Source organism: Hesperophylax consimilis, chromosome 8 (assembly GCF_061612785.1).
Source record: "Hesperophylax consimilis isolate HC1 chromosome 8, BYU_Hcon_1.0, whole genome shotgun sequence".
NCBI lineage: Eukaryota > Metazoa > Arthropoda > Insecta > Trichoptera > Limnephilidae > Hesperophylax > Hesperophylax consimilis.
Window position 1 is genome coordinate 25,186,966 of NC_142843.1, and position 8,523 is coordinate 25,195,488.

The window sequence follows — 8,523 nt, forward strand, 5'->3', positions numbered from 1 at the left end:
TGTAATGGTCAGCATAGTTGCCTTCCAAGCAGTTGATCCGGTTCGATTCTCGGCCATCGCACATTATTTTTTTGTTTTTAACGCCTTTTTCATTCAATATCTTATTTTTTAGTAGGTCAGAACATTTTTTAAAAGAAAATAATATTGCAAAATAATAAAAACACTTATCTCACTGTGATAAAACATTACTCCGCTAGAGCGCGCTTTGCGTTATTGTGTTGGATTAAAATTATTATCTAATCCGTATATTATGATAATTGTATTACATTTATTTAATTAATTTATTTATTTTGATAATATGTAATAATTTACAGAAAAAAAATTAAAACTATCTCCCTCTGATAAAATATCCGTTCGCTAGAGCGCACTACGCGATCTTGTGTGGGATTCTATTTCTGTACATTGTACATTATTTTTAAAAATATATTATATTTTGGGTGTGATGTAGGTAACATTATAAAACATAACAAGCTCTCATATTTTCAGAACCTACATAATATAATCAATTTATGCGGCTTTGCTTACAGTTGGTGCTCAGCGTGGTTGGCTTTCAATCAGTTAAGCGAGGTTCGATTCTCGGCTGTGGCATTTTTGAAGTGAAACCTTGTTGAGGTGGGGGAGCCGCTCACGAACGTTCTCTCTCTTCTCTTCTTTCCTCTCTCTCAGACACCAGCGAACTGCGCCACGCCAAGCATCAGCTGAAACTAGAAGTTTCACTTCTGTCTTGCGTAGGCTTGACACACCCACTTTTTTTTTTGTTTCTTTTTTGTTCCATTCTATGTATGAATGCATTGTTATTTTGTCAATATTTGTACTACTTTTGTACATTCTGGAATAAACTCTCATTATTATATTTGTTTTATTAAAATAAAGAGTGAGTGTCGCTGCAGTTTTGTCATGGTTTTCTGCGGCCTTGCACGACAGCTACTGCCATGGTTAAAAAATATTGTTGTTTAGTTGTACTAAATAACACAGAAAAATTAAAAAATAAAAAATATAAAAAAAAACTTTATTTTATTTCTCGAGGTCAATATATAAGAAGAATAATACAAGATTGCCATTACGGAGAATCAAGCAAAGCAACACTTTAAAATTACAAATACAGTAACAATAAAATGTATAACATGATAACATTAAATAACATGTAAAATTTATTGATAATAATTTAATGGATTACTTGAACCATGAGATCCCAAACACCGTTTATAATGGAATAGCGCTCACTCCTACCTACACTTCAGTCCCTAACGAAACGCGACCACGAAAGGAACCAAGCAACCGCTAACGGTGCAAAACGCCGCTTACGGTTGCTTTCCTCCTTTCACATAATATCGCGAACTTAAAAACCTATTGTCAGCTTTTCAAACCTAATATGATTTACAATAACAAGCAAATGATGAAACATTTGTAAAAAAGATCATACTAAATACTCTACCAAAATAGTAAGTTCCATAAACAAGCCACATTTTGATATTGGTTTGTTTTTTTACTTGAATAATATATGTCTCTTCATAACTCACGTATAATGTTGAATATTGTACATCGGTGAAGGCATCCTTACTGCCACCTAGCGATGTAATAATAAACATATTTTGGTAGTTTCGGAAATCTGCCTTGCCTATTATATGCCTTTAACTCTTGTACATTGGCCACATTTCTAGATCTTTCTTCAGCTCACGACGATGTATTAATTGATGTTTTGAAGGAAAAATTAATTAAAATAAAAATCCCCATAAAATTAGTTCAATTTATTATCAATTTGTTTACAGACAAAAATATTAAAATTATTATCCACTCTTCTCTAACATATTGAAGCGCAAACTTTGGAAAGGGCTACCCCAGGGGTCTGTAATCAGTCCATTATTATTTAATATTTATATGAGTGATTTAGACATTGTAATCCCTTCGTCTATCAAGCGACTTTATTTTGCGGACGATTTTCTTATATATTTATCTCACAAAAATTTATCGCATGCTGCGAAGGAATTAAATTTGGCCTTACATAATATTAAAGTTTGGATGTTGACAAATGGAATGAATTTAGCTACCTCTAAAACCAAGGTAGTGGCTTTTACTCGCAAAAGAAAACTGCCTCACTTTACAGTCTCTTTTGATAATTTCCCCCTTCAAATCGTTAAGCAAATAAAATTTCTTGGCCTGCTTTTGGACCATAAGCTTTCCTGGCTCCCGCATATTCAGAACATTTCTGCTAAGTGTGAAAAGGGGCTTAATATGATGCGAGCTGTTTCCAGAGTATGGTGGGGATCCCATCCTACTACTCTTAAACTAATGTATAATTCCCTCGTTCGAAGTCACTTGGATTATGGCACATTTCTTTTCGACCCACTTCCTAAATATCTGGATAAAAAACTTGAAAGAATCCAATCAAAAAGGCCCAGAATGATTATTGGGGCAATGAAATCTTCTCCAATTAATGCTCTTCAGGTATAATGTGTAGATCCTCCCTTATTTTTGAGAAGACAATACCTCGCGGATAGATATATCTTCAAAGCGTTATCTTCATCGCGTCACTCATTGGAACAAGTCTCGATCGTTTGTTCAGTATTTTGAATAACAGAAGGAGAGTAATAGATAGAGATCGATTCCCTCTCCTATTAAAAAGTTTTCTATCATTTAGATCTCTGTCTTCTTACCTTCAAAATCTACAAGATGATCCAATCCTTCCTATTTACAGTACCCCGTTTAATACTATTAATTTTATCCCAAACGTAATAATTTCTGACTTCCGGACGAACATTTTATCATCAGCTAATAACTTTCAAAATGTTGAAGAACATTTTAAAAACATTATATTTTCAAAGTTTCCTGGATTTTCCCTCATATTCACAGACGGTTCTAAATCCGACCACAAAGAATGTGGCGCATCGGTATATATTCCTGAATTCAATGTTAATCTGTCTTATAAATTGCCTAAAGAAATTTCCATATTTACTGCAGAATGCTTCACAATTGAACAAGCTTTAATTCAAATCCAACTCCTCAATATTCGTCGAGCCTTACTGTGTACTGACTCTCTAAGTGCAGTATTAAAAATTTCCTCTAATATCGTTCGATGTCCAGAAGACTATGTTATTTGTAATATTAAAAACATCCTCGATTCTTTAAACGAATCTATGTTTGAGACAATACTGGTTTGGGTGCCTGGCCATCTAGGAATTGAGGGTAACGAGAAAGCTGATTCTCTCGCTAAACTTGGAACTGTGTCTGGTTCTATTCCTTTAGATTTTAAAATTCCTGTCTCTGACGTCTTATCTATTCTTAAATCCAACATTTCTCGTTCCTGGGAAGAAAATTGGACAGTCACGAAAACTCAAACTGGATCTTTCTATGCTGGAATACAAAATCATATTCCAAGTAAACCTTGGTTCCACGGCAAAAAAAAGTCCAAAAGATTTATTTCCTGTATCTCGAGAATGAGAATTGGCCACTGCTCTATTGCAACTCATTTGTTTAAAATTCGGGTGCTCGAAAGTTCATTATGCCAGTGTGGTGTGGAGGATGAGACTCTTGACCATGTCTTCTTCAATTGTAAAAACCATTCTTCTTTCAAAAGCATATATCGATTGTTTATTAAAATCACCTACCAGTCTCCTCTTAGTATTCCATATTTGCTGTCCCTCAACAACTCTCGCGTATACTATAACATCATATATATCTATAATATCTATATATATCTATAACAACAACAACAGTGACACGGTGAGCACATCAAATATTCGCTCTATACAAATTAATAGAAAACCAGTGAATTTCTATACTCAAAAGCAGCGAAAAGTATATTAAAACGTGGCTTCAATTGCCCACAAGTGTAACTGGTCTAACATCTTTTAAAAAAGTGATTTTAAAGTGTCAAAAGTGAAAACAAAATAATAATTAAAAGTGACTCAGTGCGAATATCTGGAAGATTATTATTGCTACCTGCCTTGTCAAACTTACTGTCTCGCAGTGTATTGCCTACATAAGTACTCATAGAAATATTGCATAGGTACTCGGAGTAAACCAACTTTCAGGGGAGTGAAACCATTGCAGTTAAATAATTAAATAAAAATAATAACCTTTTTCTACTTGCAATCCAATTTTTACCATAATGGATGTCGAAGCATTGATAACAAATGTAGAAAATGCTGTGGCTGCATTTAATACCTATTTAACGGATCCAGCAAATAAGTTCACGAAAGACCAAATAACAAAACTAACCCCAATTACAAGTCATTTCTTAATAGCTATTGGTAGATTGGCGCAAACGGTGTCTAATAAAACCGCTAGTCTAGAGGGTGAATTACGGGCTTATAAGGAAATCGGAATAAATATTCCAGCCCCACAAAACAACCTCGACATTTGCGAGGTAATTTCTGAAATTAATGAGCGTAGCGAAAGAGCTAAAAACATCATTCTTTGTAATATACCCGAAAGCACTGAAACGACTGCGGCCAACAAATTAATAGATGACAAAAACAAGGTAACGGTTTTAATCTCTGCTCTCGATGATACCGCAAACCGTGATATGCTACGCGTTTACCGCATTGGAAAACCAAGTGTTGAAAAACCAAGGTCCCTTAAAATAGAATTCAATAACTCCACAACATCCAGAACATTACTAAGTAAACGTCATCTTTTAAAAAACAACACAAGGATATACCCCGATGCTACAATTTTTCAACAAAAACATCTAAAAAATCTAAAAGAAGAACTGGAAAAACGAAAGTCAAATGGCGAATATGATATTACTATAAAATATGTAAACGGAAACCCTAAAATAGTGCAAACACCGCCAAAAAACGATGCAAACTCAAGATATACTACCAGAACGCGCGGGGACTACGCACCAAATTAAATAAACTACGTTCTACAATATCGCTACACCATTACGACGTATATGTGCTGACAGAAACTTGGCTCGACTCGGAAATAAAATCAAAAGAACTCGGACTTAACAACTACAAAATTTTTCGCTGCGATAGAAACTCTAAATCCAGTTCCAAAACAAGGGGAGGCGGAGTACTAATTGCAATAAAGAAGAAATTGATGTCGAGAAAACTCAAAACAAAAAATAATACACTCGAACAACTATTTGTACAAATTGATACCACTGTAGAAAAGATAATAATTGCAACTTTATACACACCGCCACTATCTGATGCCGGAAACTATCGAAGCCACAGCGAAGACGTTGAAAATCTACTCTACAAATACCCTAACTCTAAAATTATTATTCTCGGGGATTACAACCTCCCTAACCTAAAATGGAAAACAAGTGATAGTGGTTTCATTGCTAATGAAAGTCAAAATGATCGTGCACGTGAGATATTAGATATGAAATTTTTTTTAAATCTTTTACAACATAACTTTATATACAACATAAATGATCGTTTACTAGATCTAGCAATATCAAATTATCCTAAATTGTTCATTGAGAAATGTAATGATCCTCTGTTACCTGTTGATAATCATCACCCCCCTCTTTATATTAAGTTAAATATATGTGGCGTCGAGCCGAAACCCGTTGAAAAAACTCTCAACTACAAAAAAGCAGATTTTGAATCTATAAATTCTCATCTTTCGCATGTTGACTGGTCTTTTTTGTCTGACGTTAATACCGACGATTCCTTAGAAAATCTATATTCAATATTCTCCACCACTATCAAATCATATGTACCACTATTTACTCCTAAAAAACATACATATCCAACTTACTTCTCATCAGAACTAATAGCCTCACTACAACAAAAAAAAATACTTCATAAAAAATTCAAAAAAACTCTGAAGAAAATCGACTATACAAATTTCAGTGAAAGTAGGAAAAAATGCAAAGATCTCTCTAAAATCTGTTATAAAACATATATAAATTCTATCGAGAACACAGCCTTAAACTCGAACAATCTCTGGAAATTTATTAAAAAAATAAACAACGACAGCACAGACTATCCTCCAGAAATGCACATGGACGACAAATACGCCAACAATACGCAAGACATTGTAAATCTTTTTTCTGATTTCTTTAAAAATGTTTATGATGATGAAACACTAGAAGAAAATATTCCTTCATACACATTCAAAAAAACCACACATTTAACAGACTGCTACATCACCGAAGAATCTTGCAAAAAAAATTAAGTTCCTTAGACATAAACAAGTCTGCAGGCCCGGACTCCATCCCGCCAATTTTTCTAAAACAGTGCTCCTCCGTATTGTCTAAACCACTAACCATTTTATTTAACCACCTACTATCCTCTGGATATTTTCCCGTCTACTGGAAATCCAGCTATATTATTCCAATATTTAAAAAAGGTGACGAGACTGACATTTCAAACTATCGACCAATATGCATACAATCTGTATTACCCAAAATCTTTGAATCTTTAGTTTTGGAAGAAATATATCCCACACTAACAAAGTTAATAAATGACAAACAGCATGGCTTCATTAGAGGTAGATCAACTACAACAAATTTACTACTGTTTCAAAACTATATATTGGAGTCTTTTTCTAAAAATAAACAAGTTGACTGTATATATACTGATTTTTCGAAAGCCTTTGATAAAGTGTCTCACAAAGTACTGATCCAAAAACTTCATGCTATAGGAATCAGAGCAAATATGTTAAGCTGGTTAAGTAGCTACATATCTGGTAGAACTTTACTTGTTAAAATAATTTTTTTTTTATCTAAACCATTTTTGGCCACTAGTGGCGTACCGCAAGGTAGTCATCTTGGCCCAATTTTATTTATTGTTTTTATAAATGACATAGTCAACTGCTTTAAAAATGTCAATGTACTGCTATTCGCCGACGATATTAAATTATATAAAGAAACAACTTCCTTAAACGACTGTCAAGTTCTTCAATCTAATATAGACATGCTAAATAACTGGTGTTCACAAAACAATTTATATTTAAATGTAGAAAAATGCAAAATTGTGACCTTTTCCAGAAAAAAAACATCACAATTTTTTGGCTATTCAATAAATAAAACAAATTTAGAAAGAGTAAAGGAAATGCGAGATCTTGGCATAATAATGGATGAGAAACTAGACTTTACGGCCCACATTCAACAAACTGTGAATAGGGGTATGAAAGCATTAGGTTTTATATTAAGAACAATTAAAAACTTTGAATCTTCACAAATCATAAAACTATTGTACATATCCCTTGTTAGAAGCCTGATAGAACATAACTCCATAGTTTGGTCGCCCTTCTACAATGTACATATTCATAATATTGAAAGAATTCAAAGAAAATTTCTACGCTTCGTCAATTTTAAACTTAACATCCCTTTAGAACACATAAATTACCAGTCATTATTGAATCATTTAAATATTCCGACATTAGAAAACAGAAGAAAAAAAAACGACCTAACCTTTTTATTAAAATTATTGAACTCTAAATTCGATTGTTGTGAACTCCTGCATTTAATAAATCTACACATACCTACACGAACAACTAGGCAAATATCAACATTTTACATACATACATCTCATTCCAACTATAGTTTTCACTCTCCAATACAACGTTTACACAGTCTTGGTAACAAATACTTAAATAATATAAATGTATTTGACAATAATTTGAACTTGGCCAACTTTAAACGGAGTATGTGCGAACTATTTTTACCTAATTTGTAAACTATTGTTATACTTTCTTATTATCATTATGGTTGATTTTGTGGATTTTGGAAGATTTTATATTTTTCGTCTCACTTACTCTATCCATACCTATATTTTTAAAATTCTTATATTTTATGTAACATATTTTGTCAACTCTGATATTTTTTTTATGTAACCTGTATTTTGCTAACACTGATTTTTTTTATTTTTTTAAAATTTTTTATATGTAATCTGTATAACTAAAAAATAAAGATGTACATTATTATAGGTAAAAGCCCTATGGGCGTTTAAATAAATAAATAAATAAATACTCTATTCTTTATAAGTTTATAGATTTGAATGACTTTATTTAATATATGATATGTCCAGTCCCCTTATAGATAATTCACATCAGTTTAACTATATATCTGAACCCAATTGGCACAAAGCACTCTCTTTAGGGTGAATTGCCTAATACAAACCCCCCCCCCCATGGATTTCGAATAATAAAAGGGGGAATCAAGCTCACGTAGAATATTTGTGGGGAATATGTGGGCAGAATTACTGCAACTGAAATTCGGCTACATTAGGCTACTAAATGTTTGAAAAACGGCGACATTAGGCCAAGATCCGTTGTCAACACTGGTCGCGAGAACATGAACCCAAAAAGGCCGGACAAACTCGGATAACCGACAAAGCATTAGTGCGATTTTATATGAATGAAATTGAAGCCAAATCCGGGGTGAGAGGAAATTACCTGGCAGCCATTTGTAAGCCAAACTTTTGAAATGATTTGTGTGCAAAGTGGTATAAAATGAACTCTTTATTTTTATATTATTTATGCAATTACAATGGCTTATCCATTTTGTTTTGATGAGACAGGGAGTGCGACATGTCATTTGTGGGAAAAATTGAGTAGGTA